The 18,169-nt window shown below is 40.5% G+C and overlaps 1 long non-coding RNA gene and 6 other non-coding genes across 7 annotated transcripts in view; 5 read left to right on the forward strand and 2 right to left on the reverse strand.

The window, feature by feature from the left end:
- Positions 1 to 1,903: 1,903 nt before the first annotated feature.
- TRNAM-CAU lies at positions 1,904 to 1,976 on the forward strand. Its single transcript has one exon. It is a non-coding gene; the product is annotated as a tRNA-Met (tRNA).
- Positions 1,977 to 4,594: 2,618 nt separating this feature from the next.
- Positions 4,595 to 4,668, forward strand: TRNAN-GUU. The gene has a single exon. It is a non-coding gene; the product is annotated as a tRNA-Asn (tRNA).
- A 528-nt stretch (positions 4,669 to 5,196) lies between these two features.
- TRNAF-GAA lies at positions 5,197 to 5,269 on the forward strand. Its single transcript has one exon. It is a non-coding gene; the product is annotated as a tRNA-Phe (tRNA).
- An 851-nt stretch (positions 5,270 to 6,120) lies between these two features.
- TRNAF-GAA lies at positions 6,121 to 6,193 on the forward strand. Its single transcript has one exon. It is a non-coding gene; the product is annotated as a tRNA-Phe (tRNA).
- A 789-nt stretch (positions 6,194 to 6,982) lies between these two features.
- TRNAM-CAU lies at positions 6,983 to 7,054 on the reverse strand. Its single transcript has one exon. It is a non-coding gene; the product is annotated as a tRNA-Met (tRNA).
- Positions 7,055 to 9,008: 1,954 nt separating this feature from the next.
- Positions 9,009 to 9,080, forward strand: TRNAM-CAU. Its single transcript has one exon. It is a non-coding gene; the product is annotated as a tRNA-Met (tRNA).
- Positions 9,081 to 15,480: 6,400 nt separating this feature from the next.
- Positions 15,481 to 18,169, reverse strand: part of LOC114035015 — an 8,651-nt gene continuing 5,962 nt past the window's right edge. Inside the window, exons 2-3 of the long non-coding RNA XR_003568171.1 lie at positions 16,313 to 16,420; positions 15,481 to 15,648 (exon numbers count right to left, since the gene is read on the reverse strand). This is a non-coding gene — a long non-coding RNA (uncharacterized LOC114035015). The remainder of the gene's footprint in view (positions 15,649 to 16,312; positions 16,421 to 18,169) is intronic.

Below are 18,169 nucleotides of genomic sequence, written 5' to 3' on the forward strand. Positions count from 1 at the left end.
CAGAAGAGACAAGGGAAGAAATGGAGAGTGAAGCTCAAGAGTTGGGGTCTTCCAACTATGGCCCACTCTCTTCTCTACTGCTTAGAGCTGACCTCCACTGATCCTCTTCACTTCTAACTCCTGGATAACCCAGACACTTTAAGTTAATTTCAAGGCAATCTCATTTTTCCAGGCCCATGGAAACCCTAATAACCAGATGTTTAAGGAGTTTGCCATGATTGTGAATGGCAACTTTTTTTAAATTTTAGTAATTTCTTTTCATCCTTCTTATTCTGCTTCTTTACTAGACCTGAAGGGGCTTTTCTGAGAGGTGGAAAGGAAAAGAAGACAACAGAGAAGGTACAAAGAGCAAAGGAGAAAAAGAAGAGACTGTAGCTCTAAAAGGTGATTCTACTACAAACAAACCTGTGGTACTGGAGGCTGAGGCGATGAGCTTTCTTACTTAGAAGAGTGTCTTTGGTTCAGTGTGGAAGTGGAAGGGAGGGAGGCACAGAGATTGGCTGTGGGGATTCCAGGGGGAAAGAAACGACCATCTTTGCGCTTAGCAACTTACAGTCTAACCCAGCAATAGCACTTCTAGGTCTGTATCCCAAGTGATCATAAAAATGAGAAAAGGACCCACATGTACAAAAATATTTATAGCAGCTCTTTCTGTGGTGGCAAAGAATTGGAAATGGAGGGGCTGCCCATCAATTGGGGAATGGCTGGACAAGCTGTGATATATGAATGTAATTGAATACTATTGTGTTATAAGAAATGATGAGCAAGCAGACTTCAGAAAAACCTGAAAAAACTTGTATGGGCTGATGCTGAGTGTAGTGAGCAGAACCAGGAGAACATTGTGCATGGTAACAGCCATGTTGTGTGATGACTAACTTTGATAGATTTGTCCCTTCCCAGCAATGCAAGGATCTAAGACATCTCCAAAAGTCTCATGATAGAAAATGCTATCCATATCCAGAGAAGAGCTATGGAGTTTGAATGCAGATCAAAGCATACTATTTGCTCTTTTTTTTTTAACTTCTGTTTTGCTTTGTTTCTTCTTTCTTGTGGTTCCTCCTATTGGTTCTAATTCTTCTTTACAATATGACTAATGTGAAAATATGTTTAATAGGAATGTATATGTAGAACCTATATCAGATTGCAGGCCATCTTGGGGATGGAGACAGGGAAGGAGAGGGAGAAAATTTAAAAATCAAAAACTTCTGAAAGCGATTGCTGAAAACTAAAAATTAATTAATTAATTCAAAAAAACTTACAGTCTATAGACACCTAAAGCATGTAAATGAATACCATGTAATGCAGATTTACTTAGATGAAAAGGAAAGGTTAAGCAGAGGGAGATCAGAGATTAGATAAAGACATTTCACTTCTTATCAAGGAAAAAGTACTAGGAAGGTGGCTTTGGAGCCTGGAGAAAGAGATGAGGTGGACTCCAACCGACTGAGTTGAGGAGAGAATGCTTTGTAAGGGTGGAGGATAGTATCTGGGTTTGAGTGGGTAGGCTGGTGGTGTGAGGAATGCCTAGGCTGCGTCTAACTCAGCAGAAAGGGTGGGTGTGTGAGAAGTTTGGAAAGTTCAACTGGACTCTATCGGCCTTTAGTTAGCTTTATCTAAAATGAAGCCCAAGCCACCGTCCTGTTCCAAGAGGTGTACTCCCTCCTGGGGCCTTGCTCAGAAGAGGATGATTCAAATCTGGATCTAAGTCTTCCCAGCAACTCGAAATGGAAACCAAAATAAAATGGGTAATGGAGCCAAGGATTCTCTTTCAGAATGTCTAAAAATCACATTATGTCCAACTCAAAATAAATAGTAGAAGACAGAAAAACATACAAATATCTTAAGTTGAGAATGACGATTTTTTTCCTCAAGAACTTGCTACTTGATACTTTTTGCTGTAGCCGCCTTCTTAGCGCAGTTGGCAGCGCGTCAGTCTCATAATCTGAAGGTCCTGAGTTCGAGCCTCAGAGAGGGCAGGTGACTTTTAGAGGTTTCTAGAACCCCAAAACAAACGAAATATATATGAAGCAAGTAAACTTTGTTGGTGCTCTACTCAACTATGGCAAAATGGTGAGGAAACAGCAGAGAGACCTGTAGACACATATACTGACTTTTTCTTAGAATTTGGAATCTGGAGAAACTAATTTTCCACAGATCTGGACACGCAAATTTACTTCACCTTAGACGCGAAAAGTACGTGCAGACTTTTAAACAAATGACTAAAACTTTCTTTTCCATAGGAAGAGAAAATGCGCGGTGGTTTGAGGTCCCAGATCCACCTGCGCTTGAATTTTAGGCAGGAAAGATGGAGAGAAAAAGAGGACAATGAGACTGGAGACTCCTATTTCTGGATCCTTACAAGATTTGATTTTAATTTCCCTGTAAAGAGATAAAACTACTGCTTCCCTCCCTTCCCCCTTCCCCTCTCCCCCCCCCCCCCCCCCCCGTATTGCACATAAGCCAGTCGGAATAAATCCAGGATTCTGTCCTCTCTGGGGAATTCTAGGAAGCCATGGCTGCCAAAATCTGTTATATAAAATTTTTATCTGCTGCCTCCTGTGGGCGGGTGCTTGTAGGGGTAGGGAAGAGGGGTTTGGGTGGATGAATGACAATGGTTCTTTCCGGGCCCCAAAATCTAATTTAACTGCCAAAGCATCTAATTTAAAGAGGGTGGCAGCTCCACCTGGTGGGCATCTGGGGCTACGCAGTTAGAGAGCATTCTTCACCTGTCGGAAGGAGAGGCCACTGGGTTTTATCTGAGCGCCACTGATTGAGGTAAAGACATCTTCAGACGCACATACTGTAGCGGACGAAGGAGAAACAAAATAGCATAAGACTCCAGTACCTTCAGGAGACTGATTTCGGCTTAAAATTTCCAAGTAAACAGAAAAGAAAGGCGCTTGGGAGCATAGGTAGAAAAGCGAGACGTCACCGAAAGCTGGTCGTCCCTGTTGGGTAGGAAGTTCCCTGTCCCAGGTTCAAAATAAATTGCACAATCACTTTGTCAGGGATGGGAGAGGAGATTCTTCAACAGACATGGAACTGATCTGGATCATTTCTGAGGCTCGCTCCAACCCTGCGGTTGGAAGGATAATGACGATGTCCTCAAATTGTCCTGTCGATTCTATCTTCTGAGTATCTCTCTTATATGCCACCTTCTCTCTTCCGACAATTGCAACACCCTGCTGCCTGCCCCCATCACTTCATGCCTGGATTATTGAAATAGCCTGCCCGTTGGCCTCCCTGCCACAAGTCCCTTCCCGTCCCAGCCCATCCCTACTCAGCTTTCAAAATAATCTTCCTAAAGTTCGGATCTCACCACGACCCCATTCTATTCTATTTGGCGTTACTCGTGATATAAGTTCCCAGTTAGATAGGACGCTCTCTGTCACTGGAAGGGTTTAGAAAAAAAAAAGTTGCTTGACATTCTTCAGGTATGAGGGAGGGGATTCCTTCAACAGGTACACACGCCGCCTCCCCCTCCCACTCACACCCACACTCACCCATAGTGTTTATGTTTATTCTTTTTATATCACTACATTTCCAAATGTATCCTTCCTCATTTTCCTGCTCAGTGAACCATCTCTTATTTAAAAAAAAAAAAACTTTTTTAATAGGGAGAGGTGAAGCAGTTCAGTAAAAGTAACCAATACATTGAAAAAGTCTGACATTATAGTGTTACTCAATCATAGCCCTCCACCTCTGCAAAGAAAGGATCCCTTTTAATGTGAATTTTTAATAAATTCACATATTGAAGACTCCAAATCCGATTCTTCCAAGTCCTAAGATAAGCCTCAAAACTTGCAGGTCTGTTGGGTTTGTTAACAAAAGATCCCCAGGACTATACAGGGAACTGACATGAAACAGAGTCCGATATGCCAATTGAAAGCATTTGATGTCTGAGAAAAGGCTTGTAGGGGAGAGGAGATCTTACGAGGGAGCAGAGAGGGGGAGAGAGAGTTCTTAGCTGCCCAAAGGGGAGAGGAAAAGGGGTGAGGCAAAATAGCTTCTAAAGGCTTTCTGGTGGGGAGCCAGGGTTAAGGGAGAGGACATCTGTGGGCACAGTAAGCCAAGTGGCAGGATGTTTAGAAAGTCCTGACTAAGATCTTGAGTCTGAAGCTTCTGCTCAAGGTTGCCCTTGAGCTGATCAAAGCTGGTTCTGAGGTTTCTGGCAGCTGCAGGCATCTCCAAATTCGGCTAGAGTTCACTCGCAAAGGATCACTGGTATGTCAAGCAGTTTGGGGTTTCAGAAGTCTTTCTGATTTGTCAGTTATTGTGTACCTCCACTGTCAGGCTCCCCGGTGAAGAAAAGAAGTTCTAACATAGCACAGTCATTACTGAGCCCACGTTAACAAGTTTTATCTAGTTTGAAGAAGAGCGGAGCAAATAGAGAAAAAGACGGGCATCCACTCTGGTTTCTGCCCTGCACACTGATTAACTGATTTTTTTTTTCCTGTCACTTCTGGTTGGTATTGTGCAAAACTTTAGATGAATTCAAAAACACCTTCCAGGCTATCGAACTCACCTAATCAATAAATTTTATAGCAACAAAGTTGCTTTCTTTTACATCTGAAGGAAAACGTTAAGGGAGTAAGTCTCTGTGGCGCAATTGGTTAGCGCGTTCGGCTGTTAACCGAAAGGTTGGTGGTTCGATCCCACCCAGGGACGTTTTCAAACCCAAGCTTTACGTAACGTGAGTTTCAAATCTTTGAGAATCCGATACGTTGGCACAATGAAACAAGTTGGCAGATTGTTAGATAAGGCTTTGCCTGCGCAATAGGGTAACTTGTTATCTTAACGTGCACTTGTTTATCTTTTCCTTTTTTTAATCTAGGTTTGCCTCCATCTCTTTGTTTCCTTTTGATGTCCTCTCACCCTTTTCTTTTGCGTTTTTCTCCCAAAGCCATTAGGATTCCCACCACAGGGGATCAAGTCAGCGAACAACCTATCTCTCACTAGTATAAACTAGGTGGAGAGACAAGCAGGGTCGCAGGAGATCCCAGATGTTTCGTTCGTTCTGGTCAGAGTCAGACTTACTATTACATTCTCCTTTGACGCAAGATCACAAAGTTTCTCCTTTTTTTCAAAATAGGATATTTGGCCGTTAGGTGCCATCTTTTCCTCACCAAAATTCTTCACGAATCTTGAAATCTGACAACCATAGGAAAGAAAATGAGAGAAAATACTTCCAGGTGAGCCGAAATAGCTCAGTTGGGAGAGCGTTAGACTGAAGATCTAAAGGTCCCTGGTTCAATCCCGGGTTTCGGCAGTAACAGAAGTTTTTAAAATTCTGTAGTTATTTGAGAAGGGGATTTTGAAATGCTGTTAGGAAGTACTGTTGTGTTATCGCAGGCAAAATCTATTCAGACGTAGGCTATTCTAAAACAAGTTGCTGACTTTGTATCAGAGAGGTCTTCTTTAGATGGATTCCCACAGAAGGCGATCCCACTATCCCCCTTTCCAGGGAATCGTCACAAGGCCACATTGCCCTTGTACCACCCCTTGTGTAGAGGGGAAACATTTTTTTCTTAAGAAAATGCGTAGGTTGAGGGAATTTTTTTGGGGGGAGAGTGGGACGGTTGGTATGGGGAGAATGTCACACTTAAGGTTCTTGAAGTCATCAGGGAGAGGAAGGCAGGGTTTTCTGGGATCCCTCCAGACATTTCTTTTCAATTTCCCTTGGGCTAGGAAGGCAACTGCAGATGCCCTTCCACTCGGAACTCATTGTCATCCCCATTTTGGTCTCAGTTCATCGCTTGCTCCGAGTGTCTGACTACACCCCGGCGCTATTTAAGGAAATCCCCTCCAATCCAATCTAATCCAATCCTATCCAAACCAACCAATGCTTTCAATCAATGGAGCTAGTCTAGTTCAACACAATCAGTGATATTACATGGTCCCTCTCTCACATAGCAAAGGTATGTACCAGCTGCCCCGCTGAAATGCTACTCCATCCACGCTGGAGCAGGATCAGAGTGAAATCTTACTGCAGTGTACCAGAATTGACTTGAAACTAGTTACTCCGGTCAACAATTTCTTCTTTAGAAACTTTTAGATTTGAAGCAACGGAAAACGCCTGAATTTACAAAAGAATAGTAGTCAAAACTGCTTCCTAAGTGAGCCGAAATAGCTCAGTTGGGAGAGCGTTAGACTGAAGATCTAAAAGTCCTTGGTTCGATCCCGGGTTTCGGCAACAATGTTTTTGCGTTGGGAACGCTGTACAAACTGAATCTACTCAAGGTGGGTGAGCAACTCTTCTTTCCTTCCTTCCTTCAGCAACGCTAACTTTTCTTGCTTAACCTACCACTCCGCTCTAACTTGTTTCTCAGTTGCTTTTGTTCAAGCATGATCCTTCGGACTTTGTCCTCCTCCTCTGGGAGGACTCTGGTCCTCCTCTGGGCTGGACTTCATGCAGTCAGGAAGACCTTAGTTTAGGTTTTGCCTTAGTCTACCATAATTCATATGCTGGCCTTCAGTTTAGTGAATGTATTGACATTGCTTGCTGGAAATGCATCTAACCAAAGCTGTAGCTCCTTAAAGTAAAGTCTCTATTACCCTTTTGTTAAAAGAACATATCTTAAGGCCTTTCACCTTGGCAGCAGTTATTATTTAGAGCTAAAAGAGCTCTGTTAGGGGATATGTTCCTAAACAATCCATCAACAAGCATCAATAAGTTTCTTCTATGTGCCAGACGTTGGCTAGGGATACAAATAGAATAAAACAATCCTTACTGCAAATGGTTTATTCTGCTTACTTTTGCAATCTGTTGCTCATCACTATTTTGCTTCATATTCCTTATATTCGGAGTTCGGAGTGCTGTAGTACTACAATTCGGAGTACTGTACTACAGTTCGGAGCAACCACAGTTCGGTGATCCTTACCTTACGCAGCTCAACAACTCGAGTCAACAAACTAGATAGCACAGATTTCAAAGTAGAGAATTATTATTTCCTCGTCCATTTCTACACTGGGAGAAAATAGCTAGCAGAGGATGGTTTCGATCCATCGACCTCTGGGTTATGGGCCCAGCACGCTTCCGCTGCGCCACTCTGCTTCCCGATCCCACTTGTGAACATCACTTTTCATCACTTTTACTTTCCTTACAAGTTTTCTTTCTGTGGACTTTCCTTAAGTTTCTCTGCCTTTGGAGTTTTCTAATATACTCGCATTTTTTTCCCTAGTAAAATGATTTGGGGTGAGGCGACGCTGGAATGGAGAGTGATGCTCAAATGGAGAAGGGAGAATGGAGAAAGAAGCTCAACACCCACGAGCGCGAAAAAAAATCTGAAAGCCACGGCATTTCCCTTGGGATTTTTTTTTATTTTTAAAAGAAGCGTCTTTATAATGAGAGCTTCATCTTTCCATCTTTGAAAGTCCTTCTATGACAGTCATATACACTGTGAAGATGAAGGGGCTGGGGGGCAGCTGGAGAAGTCATCGAAGACTCAGAAGGATCTTGAGCTTTTTCGCTCTAATCTGTCCACAGACCCTCTTCTCTCTCCCACGTACCGTCTACGCACACACAAATCACTGCCTTTCTATGGCTGTTGGTTTGTTTTGTTTTGTTTTGTTTTTTCTATTCAAAAATATGTAAAGAGATGAAAAAGCAAAGTGAGAAATGCGAGAGGTGGAAAGTCTCGCTCTGAGAACTGACCGTGGTTCTGAAACTCTGAGGATGAAGGAGGCTTACTGGGAATGAATTCTGCAGGAGCATGAAAGTCAGAGAAAAGACGACAAAGATCCTGAGGAGATACTGGCCATTCTTCAAAGGTTGCAGCACCTTGGGCATCTCATACTTTGCATGTATAACCAGATTCGATGCTAGATGTCAGATACTTCTAGCCTGTGGAAACTTATTTCTCTTCACTTGAGGGTCCTTTCACTATCAGTCTCTCCTGAGGTGTGGAGGTCCAATATGAAGTTCCTTGGCCAAAGGAGGGAATACCCTTTTCTGTGCTTATACAGATGGGGGGGTGTGAAGTGGGTGTAAGTGGGCCTTTCTGTGACTCTAGAGGCTTGTAGTTTTAACTATTACACCAAAAGCCTAAAGCCTAGTGATTAAAAGCAGCATCCGATTCAATTTCATTCGGTCCACATACATTAAGCTCTTAATGACTCAGACGTTGGAGATACAATGAAAAGAGGGAAAAAGCCCTTGCTCTCAAAGAATTTATATTCTGCTGGCAAGAAGAGCTGGTATAAATAACTCTCCCTAATCCTGTTTCCATAAGAGAAGAAACTCTTTGGGCATCCAAATCCACCATTCAGTTTTCCCCTCAGGGAGTGGAGCTTCTATATTCATTCACTCAGAACCTCCTTCAGGTTCTATGTTATCTCTTATTCCTGGTTTTTTTGTTTTGTTTTGTTTTTTTGTTTGTTTGTTTGTTTGTTTTTTTGCTACAGGTTCCTGTTGGGAAAAAACAGGTTTGGTTTTCCCTTAAAAGACAGAGTGCTGGCAATCTCTGTTTTCATGTTGTGGGCATGGGTTGGGGGTTCTGCGCTCCGCTCCCTCTAGAAGTACCGTTTGCGTATTCAGAACCTATTCATCCCTCATTTCCGGTACGTGGGAGAGAGAAGATGCTCTGTGGACAGATCAGAGGGAAAAAGTTCAAGATCCTTCTGAGTCTTCGATGACTTCCCCAGTTTCCCCGCAGTCCCTTCATCTCCACAGTGTGTATGACTGTCATAGAAAGACTTTCAAAGATGGAAAGATGAAGCTTTAGTTATAAAGTTGCTTCTTAAAAAAAAAATCCCAAGGGAAATGCCGTGGCTTTCAGATTTTTTTTCGCGCTCGTGGGTGTTGAGCTTCTTTCTCCATTCTCCCTTCTCCATTTGAGCATCACTCTCCATTCGAGCGTTCCCTCACACCAAATCGTTTTACTGGGGTGAAAAAATGCGAGTATATTAGAAAACTCCGAAGGCAGAGAAGCTTAAGGAAAGTTCACATAAAGAAAACCTGCAAGGCAAGTAAAAGTGACAAAAAGTGATGCTCACAAGTGAGATCGGGAAGCAGAGTGGCGCAGCGGAAGCGTGCTGGGCCCATAACCCAGAGGTCGATGGATCGAAACCATCCTCTGCTAGCCGTTTTCTCCCAGTGTATGACAAAGGGACACAGAAGGATGGAGATTGCAGGGACCTTTGTTATATTCTAGTTCCCACTTCATCCCTGATTTTTAAAAATAACAGAACTGAGACTGGGAGAGGTTAAGTGACTTGCTCCAGGTCACATAGGTAAATTAAAATGTTCAATCAAGTCTAGAACCCAGGTATCCTGATTCTAGCACTCTTCCCATTATATTGCACAGAGAAATTTCCGTTCCTGGTTGTTTCTCTCTTTTCTTTGCTGATTTCTATTTTTCTTTTCCAAAGGAACAGAAGGAAGAGATTATAGAAGGTAATTTTCCCCCACTTGTCTAACATTTGCAAATTTCCCATCACAAAGTGACGTGATTTTCTTGATCAATGTGCCCAGGATCCCACTTCTGTCATCATCTTGGCTTTGCCTAAAAAAGAAAAGTTTGCCTGGCACTGAAGTTCTTCACTTTTTCTGCCTTTTAGATCTCATGTATTGCTACATGAGACTGCCATCTCTCCTAAACTAACTCACTATTCCCAGAGATGAGGCTGTAGAATCCTAGCAACCTGACCTCCAAGTGCCTCAGATGTTCAGGTAGCTATTGGGAAATCCAGAACTTGGGGTCAATGACTGTATTGCTGAGACTAAGAGTGATTTCAGAGTCCTTACAGTTTTCAGGCCCTGATTCTGTAAAAATGTTCAGTGATGGGTGAGCATTTGGAAATTGCATTCTCAGGACAGGTTTCCAAGTCATTTTGGCACAGGAAACTCAATAGCCAAGTTCACTGTGTTACTCAAACTCTTTCAACCACACCCTGATTACTGAGCCCTTCCCCCCCTTTTTCCCCACGTGATGATATTTGAGACCGTCTCTCGCTGCTGAGAGATGAACAGTAAGGGAGTCTTGTGCTTATAGCAATCATAAGTGTTAGGGAGATAGGAAAGGAAATTGGGAGGAGGTGGGTGGGTCATCATCAGCCTCTAGCACAAAGGTACAGTTGAAATCTCTGCTCTCCAGCCTCTAACCCAGCCAACTGAATAGAGTTTGTTGTTATACTGAGACTCTAGGCAGCAGATGTTAGCACATTGCAGTCTCCAGTTATTTGAGACACCTTTCCTCAGTAGCAATTTTTTTTTTTGCCCCAATGATTGTAGGGTGGAAATAGAAGAAAAGGGTTTTCTGTTTTATGTAAAGATATTTGAGAACAGAACAAATCATTGGAATGAACTTAAAATTGGATTCTTAGTGGCAGTGAATAAGGAATCAGCTTATCTACCTTTCTTCCCTCTGGGAGAATTATACTGTCTTGAGGATGGGTTTGGGTGGAATTTGAAGGGTGGATCTCACTTCAAGGAACACAGTTGTATGCCTAGGGATTGTTTCTCTTTCCAAGGAGGTATCAAGTGCTCTGGCACTTGTTGGTACAGCTTTCAACTGTGGCCAAGGAGAAATTCATCACCCTCCAATCGCAGGGGTGAAAACAGAGATCCCCAGACAGAGATAAGTGGAGCCTGAGGGCAATAGAAAGAGCTTTTCCACCAGGTCATACTGGAAGCATTTCTGTCTTGGTAGGTCCTGCCAAAATTTGTACATCCCTGGTGTGGCATTTAAAAAGACAGGATCACTTCCATCAAAGAATGTTCTTAGTGAAAGGAGTAGTGGTGGTGAATATTCAAATTAATTTTAATAATTTCACTTCAACTAAACTCAACAAAAATCAAAACACTTTAGGGATCACATCCATCACAAGGTTCTAGATTTACTAGTACACAACCACTTAGGGGACCACTAATGTGAACAATGTGTAGTGGACAGAGTGCCGGGCCTGGAGTCAGGAAGACTCATCTTCTGAGTTCAAATCTCACCTCAGACACTTACTAGCTGTGTAACCCTGGGAAAGTCACTTAACCCTGTTTGCCTCAGTTCCTCATCTACAAAATGAGCTGGAGAAGGAAATGGCAAATCACTCCAATATCTTTGCCAAGAAAACCCCAGACAGGGTCATGAAGAGTTGAACATGCCAACTGAAATGACTGACAAGAAGAAAAATTAAGGAAGAATAATTTTCTCTAAAGCCCTTTCCAAATTCTTGGAAAAGTTCCTCTGAAAGGTGGGTAATAGGTTGAAGACAAAAAGACCTTTTATTAGGTGAATGTTTAAGGACAAAAAGAACAATTGTTAGGTGAATAGATTTAAATACCAACTTACTGACTTTAAGGGCACTAGTAGTTTCCTTTGTGTGGGGTAGAAAACTGGGAAGGGACATATCCACCAAACTCTGCCATCTTTAGTGACAGTATAAAAATTTTATTAATTCTTTGTTACTGTCATGTATTCTCATTGACATGGGATATGAAATGCATTGGTTTAACTGGGAGTGAATAAAATATATTTAGAAATTAAATTCACATTCTATCTTGCCTATTTGTGGTATGTAAATGTATATGCAAATTTTTGGGTACTATTTATAACATAAAACTTTGGGTATCCATGCCCAAGTCCATAAAAGAAGGTACTGGAAAGTCTTAGACTTGTGTTAAGTACTAGAAAGCAGAGCTATGAACAGTGGATGGAAGTCACAAAGAACACATGTAGGCTTGACATAAAAAAAAACTTCCCAACAATTAGAGCTACCCATGAGAGGAATGGGCTGCCTCAGGATGCAGTGACTCCTCCCCCCAGATTGTGCTTTTTCAGACAGTCTAGATAATCATTTGCATTGTATGCCATTTCCTTTTTGAACCTGTAGAGTGTCCAAGAGGTCTGTAACCTCAAAGCTAGGAGAGCATTAGATTACCATAAATTGAAATGTCAAGCCTAGTTCCATAACTGTTAACAACCCAATCACCACTCATGGCTCCATTTGTTTTAATATTTCCTTGAGGCAATTTGTTGGTTTAATTCCCTCCTTTGTTTATCTCTTAAATGGTGAATGTTTCTACTCAAAGGGCCTTTGAACTGAATTCTGGTTCAGAGTTTCTCATCTTTTGTGAGGTTGTTTCTTTCATCCAAGAGATTTTTTTTCCTTTTAGGAAAAAGGAATTGAACTGGTCCAGGCTTTTAAGTACACCTTTTAAAACTAGATTTCTATTGATATCTTTTCTTTTGACATTGCTTAGATTCCTCCTGTATCCTACTCCAGTTGTCTTCCCAGAGATCTCTTTTGTAACAAAGAATTTTCCAAAAGAAAAGAAAAAAAGGTGAGAAAAAAAAAATCTGAAAAATTGCTGCAGAGAAAAAAAAAACTTCCCTGTTTTATGCGATGTTTTGGGCCCTTGGACACCCCTCCCCTGTGCTCATACTTCTTTAAAGAAGTAGGGGGAGGTGTCTTCTCATAGCTATTTTTTTGAAGCCAGTCTGATTCTTAACATTTTGCAATATTCAGCTTTGACTGTTTTGTGGTAGTTCTTACCCTTTACATTTAGTCACTATGTATATTATTTTCCTGGCTCTGTTTAATTCACATTGCATCAGTTCATATAAATCTTTCCTTGCTTCTCTATATTCATCATGTTTTTGATATCCTACAGCACAATAATATTCCATTACATTCATTTACTACAATTTGTTTAGTCATTCCCCAATTGACAGATATCTGTTTGTTCCCATTCTTTGATAAGACAAAAAATATTATAAATGTGTTAGTGTATTTGGAACCTTTCTTTTCCTCAATGAACTCTTTGGGGGCATATGCCCCAAAGTAAAATTCCTAAATCAAAGGGTATAGACATTTTAGTCACTTTACTCCAAAATTATAAATTGTTAAGCATCTTTGTTTTACATTAAGGCAGTGGATCTTTGGGGCCCTGTCAAAAAATTAGACTTGGTGTTATAAATGCACACATAGAAATCTTTTTTCTTGAAGTTTTTCATAAGAGGTTTTTAATTAATTGCTTCTGTTCTGGGAGAAAGATGTAGAAATATCTGAACAAAAAAAATCATGAGGGAAGAAGAGAAATTAGGAAACTATACTTTTGTAGGAATAGCTCTGGTTTCTTCCCTTATGTCAACCCACACCTTATTCTGCCATCTACAGTGAAAGGATAAAAATGTTATCAGTTTTGTCACCGTCATGTATTCTCAAGAATATGCAGTCCCCAAGATATTTCAGCTGTTAGGTTTACTGATTTAAAAAATCCAACACTATTTTTATTCTAAATCTGATAAATTAGAATCCAGGTGTAGGAAGAACACCAATATGCAAGGACAAACAAACAAAAATTCTTGAAGGAATTGGAAATAAAGGCAAGAAATGCTGTTTGTAGCCATAGTACCAAAGAGTTGATAACATTGAGAGAACATGAAAGACACAACTTTGTGCAAAGAGCACAGGTCTTGGCAAAGAGTCACAGCTCTGACAGTATATGTGTGACTTAAATCAAGTTGTGCTGGGAGCAGTGCTAACACAACCCTACTGGTCTCCCCTCCCCCCTATGCAAGTTAAACTAGTTTTTCCTTAAAAGGTATTGAAAGGATCCTCAAGACTTGACTGCCTCAGAGGACCGATGACTTAAGCTACTGACATCACTTTCTGGTTACTCATGTATAAAATAGTCATGAAGAGCTCCAAGTGCTCTCTGATGCTTGGCTGTTGGACTGGGATGGGGAACTTGGAAATGGGAGTTTCACTCAACTTAATCAGCTCTAGACTGAGTCCTCAATGCACATGTATATCCTTCCCTTTCTATAGCAAACTAGGGGATGGCCTATGAGTATCCCACTTTAACTGGCAAATGACCTATGAGTTTCTCATTTTTTCCCCTCCAATACTGAACATAAACACCAGAGGACTGGCCTGCATTGGGCTCAGCATACAGAACAAATCAACCTCCCAGTGTCCCCAGTGGAGATGTTGATTATTTCACAGGATCAAGACAGCATTTTGCAGATCTTAAAGTGCTATGTAAAATATGAGTTGTTTATTAATAAAGTATTCCTTCTCCCTGCATAGGAGAAGACCGGGTAGTAGTGCTGGTTTTGTGAGATGATTCTCCATCACAAAGATGAACGTCATCTACATTAAAGTAGCTGAACTCATATAACATGATCATAGCATACCTATCCTTGAATGATAACTCAACCTATAGTCTCTGGGTTAAAATATTATACTTTTGAGAGACAAATGAATTAGAATAACTCAGCATGGATGTTTTGACCTGCTTTATTTCCCAACCCAGGAAAGTTCATTCTTCCTTAGGCCACCTGATAGCCGCCCTATTCCTGGGGCTCACCACTTTAACGCCAAACATAGTGCTGAAATCTGATTGGCTTGGTCCTCTGCAGCTCAGAACTCCTAAACTCATGAAATCCACCAGCCTCATTCTCTAGTAGCAAAGATTATAGGCCTGCACCAACATTCCCAACCAGTTTAGACATCTATAAAGCCAAATCCTAGATCTAGATGGCTATATTCCATAACTCATTCAAAATTATACAGGAGGTTTCAGTTTTCTATCTGCCTTCAAACCACAACAGCAGTTGGTCCGTGATTGACCTACATCATAACCATGAGTGTGGTATAGCAGAATAAACATTGAATTTGGAGTCAGAACACAAGTTTACATTCCTACTACCAATGATCTTAGGCAAGTCACTTTACTTTTCTGGGACTTATTCCCTCATTTGTAAAATTAGGAGGTTGGGCTAGATACCAAGTTCCTTTTATCACTAGCACCTAGAAACCTAGGACAATACTGACATGCATTAAGACCAAGACAGCCCAACTGAAATGAGCAAGCCTCATCATAAGGTCGTTGTTATATTTTATATATGAGTTCCTCTGATCTCTACCTAAGGGTATCTTTTCTATGCCTGCCTAGATGCTTAAAGAATGGTATACCTCTCCTCTCCCAGGACTTCAATACTATTACTGTGACTTTCTATTATAGATTATTCCAAACACAAACTGTTTGACCAATAATGCCAGAGCATCCCAACCCAGGAATCAGATGGCTCTGGAAGGAAAGAAGAGGAAGAGGAACAGCTTGATAATGCAGAATTCTTATATAATATGCAAGTAGGGTATGGTTAAGGTGGCCATTATTAAAGTCATATGATAGGAACAAAGGACAAAGACCACAAAAAAATGTTGAGAAGAAAACATTTAAACAACTTATCAGGATACCTCCATTTCTCAGGCATTTACTGAAAAAAAAAATGCATCTATTCTTCCTCTTCCATACAAAAAAGGGAAGAATAAGGTACTCAGATGGAAGACATAAGAGATTAAAAGAGAAAGCCATGAGTTGATAAGTGATCAACTCTTTATAATTTTCAGAAATTTATTCCAAAGCATCACCCCCCCACACACACACTCAAAGAAAAAGTGAAAGCCATACATTTATGCAATTTTGTTTATTTGCTATTGTACCATTCACATTCTGAGGGTATCTCAAGGGCCAGATTTTGTTCGGTAGATTATGCAGCATTATATAAGACTGTTTTCCCCTGTTATGAATGTACAGCTCTAACCCAAGTCAAAGTAAAAATAGTCAGGTTCCATGTACTTGTCATCAGTTGTCCCTAGCAGGAATATATTATTTTCTGTAGCTGGATTTCCTCAATCCGTACCCTATAAAGAATTGAACAAAAAAGTTTAAAAATTGCTACTTTTACACTATATCAATGGTCAAAGATCAATGTTAAAATCATGCTTAGCTCCCACCAATTGTATAATTTTAAAACTTTTAAAAATGGTTTTATAGTTCCATAAGCTGAGATTTTAGTTTCTTATGTACTCATTTTCCTTTCTCCCTCTCCCACCCCCAACTCAGGGATTTTCTCCCCTATTTTAATATAAACATTTGTCAACAGGGAGCCTCCTCATGTAGTTGGGGTCATGGCAGAAAATAAAATACTCCCAACAGCCCAACTTCTAAGTTGGGCTTTTGAACATATCTTCCACAGGGGGGAAATGATGCATCAGGTTCCTAGGCCTGCCTATAAAAAGTTGGTTTACCCCACAACACACACAGCCTACAACTTTATGGATCCTAGAGAAGAGAAAACACATGCAAGTGCCAACTTTATCTTCAGGAACATAAGCTGGGTTCTATCTATGTTCTTGTTTATTCCACTTAAGAGTCTTCCCATTGACAGAATTCCTCACAAAACTTCAATTCCCAGCTTTTTATAGAGATCCTATCTTAGCTGGGAGCTCAAAGCTAGAGGAATCCTAAGACTAAACTGTTGTAACCCAGATTTGCTGTCTACGCAAGCTACCTAGTTCCCCCTACCTCTGGGTAAGCTGCGTTTTGGTATTGTCCATACTTCTACAGTCTCTGCTTCAGGTTTCACATCCTTGTGTTTACGAAGCATCTTCCTCTTTGACCTGTCCAATTTAACTAAAGGGAGGAGTCATGCATTAAACCTCTGTTGTCACATAGATATGTAACAGAATTTTTTTTTGAGGCAATCAAGGTTAAGCGACTTGCTTAGGGTCATACAGCCAGTAAGTGTTTGAGGCTGAATTTGAACTCAGGTCTTTCTGACTCCAGGGTTAGCACTCTATCCAATGTGCCACCTAGCTGCCCCTAACATGGTTAGATATGAAGATAGAACATTAACACATGTCTAGGCTATTAGGCAGCTGGGCTTTATCAGTGGATAGTGCACTGGGCCTGAAGTTAGGAAAACCTAAGTTCATATCTGGCCTAAGATACTTAAAGACTGTGATGTTGGACAAACCACTTAACTTCGGTTTGCCTCAGTTGCCTCAATTTTAAAAATGGGGATAATAAGCACCTACCTCTTAGGCTTGTTGTAATATTTGTAAAAGCACTTAGCACAGTGCCCAGTACATAATAGGTACTATATAAATGCATATACCTTTCCCTTTGGTTGTTTTCCTTTGTCTTAAAGATTCTCTTTCTGCTTAGGCCTTCTTACAGGTCTAGAATGAAATAAAGTAGTAACTAAATAGCTACCTTGGAGTTTAGAGGATTCTTCCTTTTTTTTTTTAAAGGCAATTGGGGTTAAGTGACTTGCCCAGGGTCATACAGCTAGTGAGGATTCTTCTTAAAAACCAAAGAAGAGATCATTCAAGTCAAAGGACTTGGCAAGGTGGCCAAGATATTAAATCTAACCAGAGCTACTTCTATTTCCTTTTCTAAAATAGTGATATTTTATTGGGATGGGTTGGAGAAAATCATCACTTAAGCAACAAAAACAACAGACTGAGAAATCCAAATGGAAAGCTGTCATTTTGCCAACTTTAAAAAGTATCGAGAATAACTTGTATCAAAACCAGCATTATTAAGTGCTGACTATATGCCAAGCATTGTGCTAAATGCTGGGGATACAAAGAAACAGGAAAACAGCTTTCAAGGAGTTTACAATGTAATTGTACAAAAAAAAAAAGGTTATTTTTCAGGTCTCAAAAGAAACATTAGGTTGGCTGATTTTCCCTTTGATATTTGATGCTTTCCCACACTAATCTACACGATGTATAAAGATGGAGGGGAAAAAAAATAAAAAGGATGAAAGCAGGTCAACTGGAATTTTCATGTCTCTTTTGACTTAGCTGTCCAAAGGGAATATGGAAAAAGCTCAACCCCATCTAACCCCAACCAAACCCAAAATATCACCCAGTCTTGAGGCCTAGCCACAGGTTCTACTTATATGCGACATTGGAAAAGTCATTTAATGTCTTAGCTTTACTTTCTTCACCTCTCAGATGGAGTTGACACCTTTTTCTAACTAGTTCTGATTGCTACTAGAGAAACAAATGAGATTGTACCTAAATTGCATTGTAAGCACCAAGTGCCACATCAGCATCATTATTTACCTGGTGTGGATCTATTCTGTTGGAAACTAACATCTTTAATCAATTTGAGTTTCTAAGGCAAAAATAAAAAGCTAAAACAATAAATTATCAAGGATACTTTAACTTAAAAACCTATACAGATGAAAGGCAGGGAAATAGTTAAATAGTATTCTGATGATTTGTACCGAATTAGTCCGTTTAACTACAAGATAATCTGCAGATGAGACCATTTAAACATCCAACTCCTCAAAACTCTGTCGGTACTAGAAGACTACAGAAACATTTCCATACATAAAAACATTTCCATACATAAAAACATTTCCATACA

Source organism: Vombatus ursinus, unplaced genomic scaffold, assembly GCF_900497805.2.
Source record: "Vombatus ursinus unplaced genomic scaffold, bare-nosed wombat genome assembly UNPS02009173.1, whole genome shotgun sequence".
Lineage (NCBI taxonomy): Eukaryota > Metazoa > Chordata > Mammalia > Diprotodontia > Vombatidae > Vombatus > Vombatus ursinus.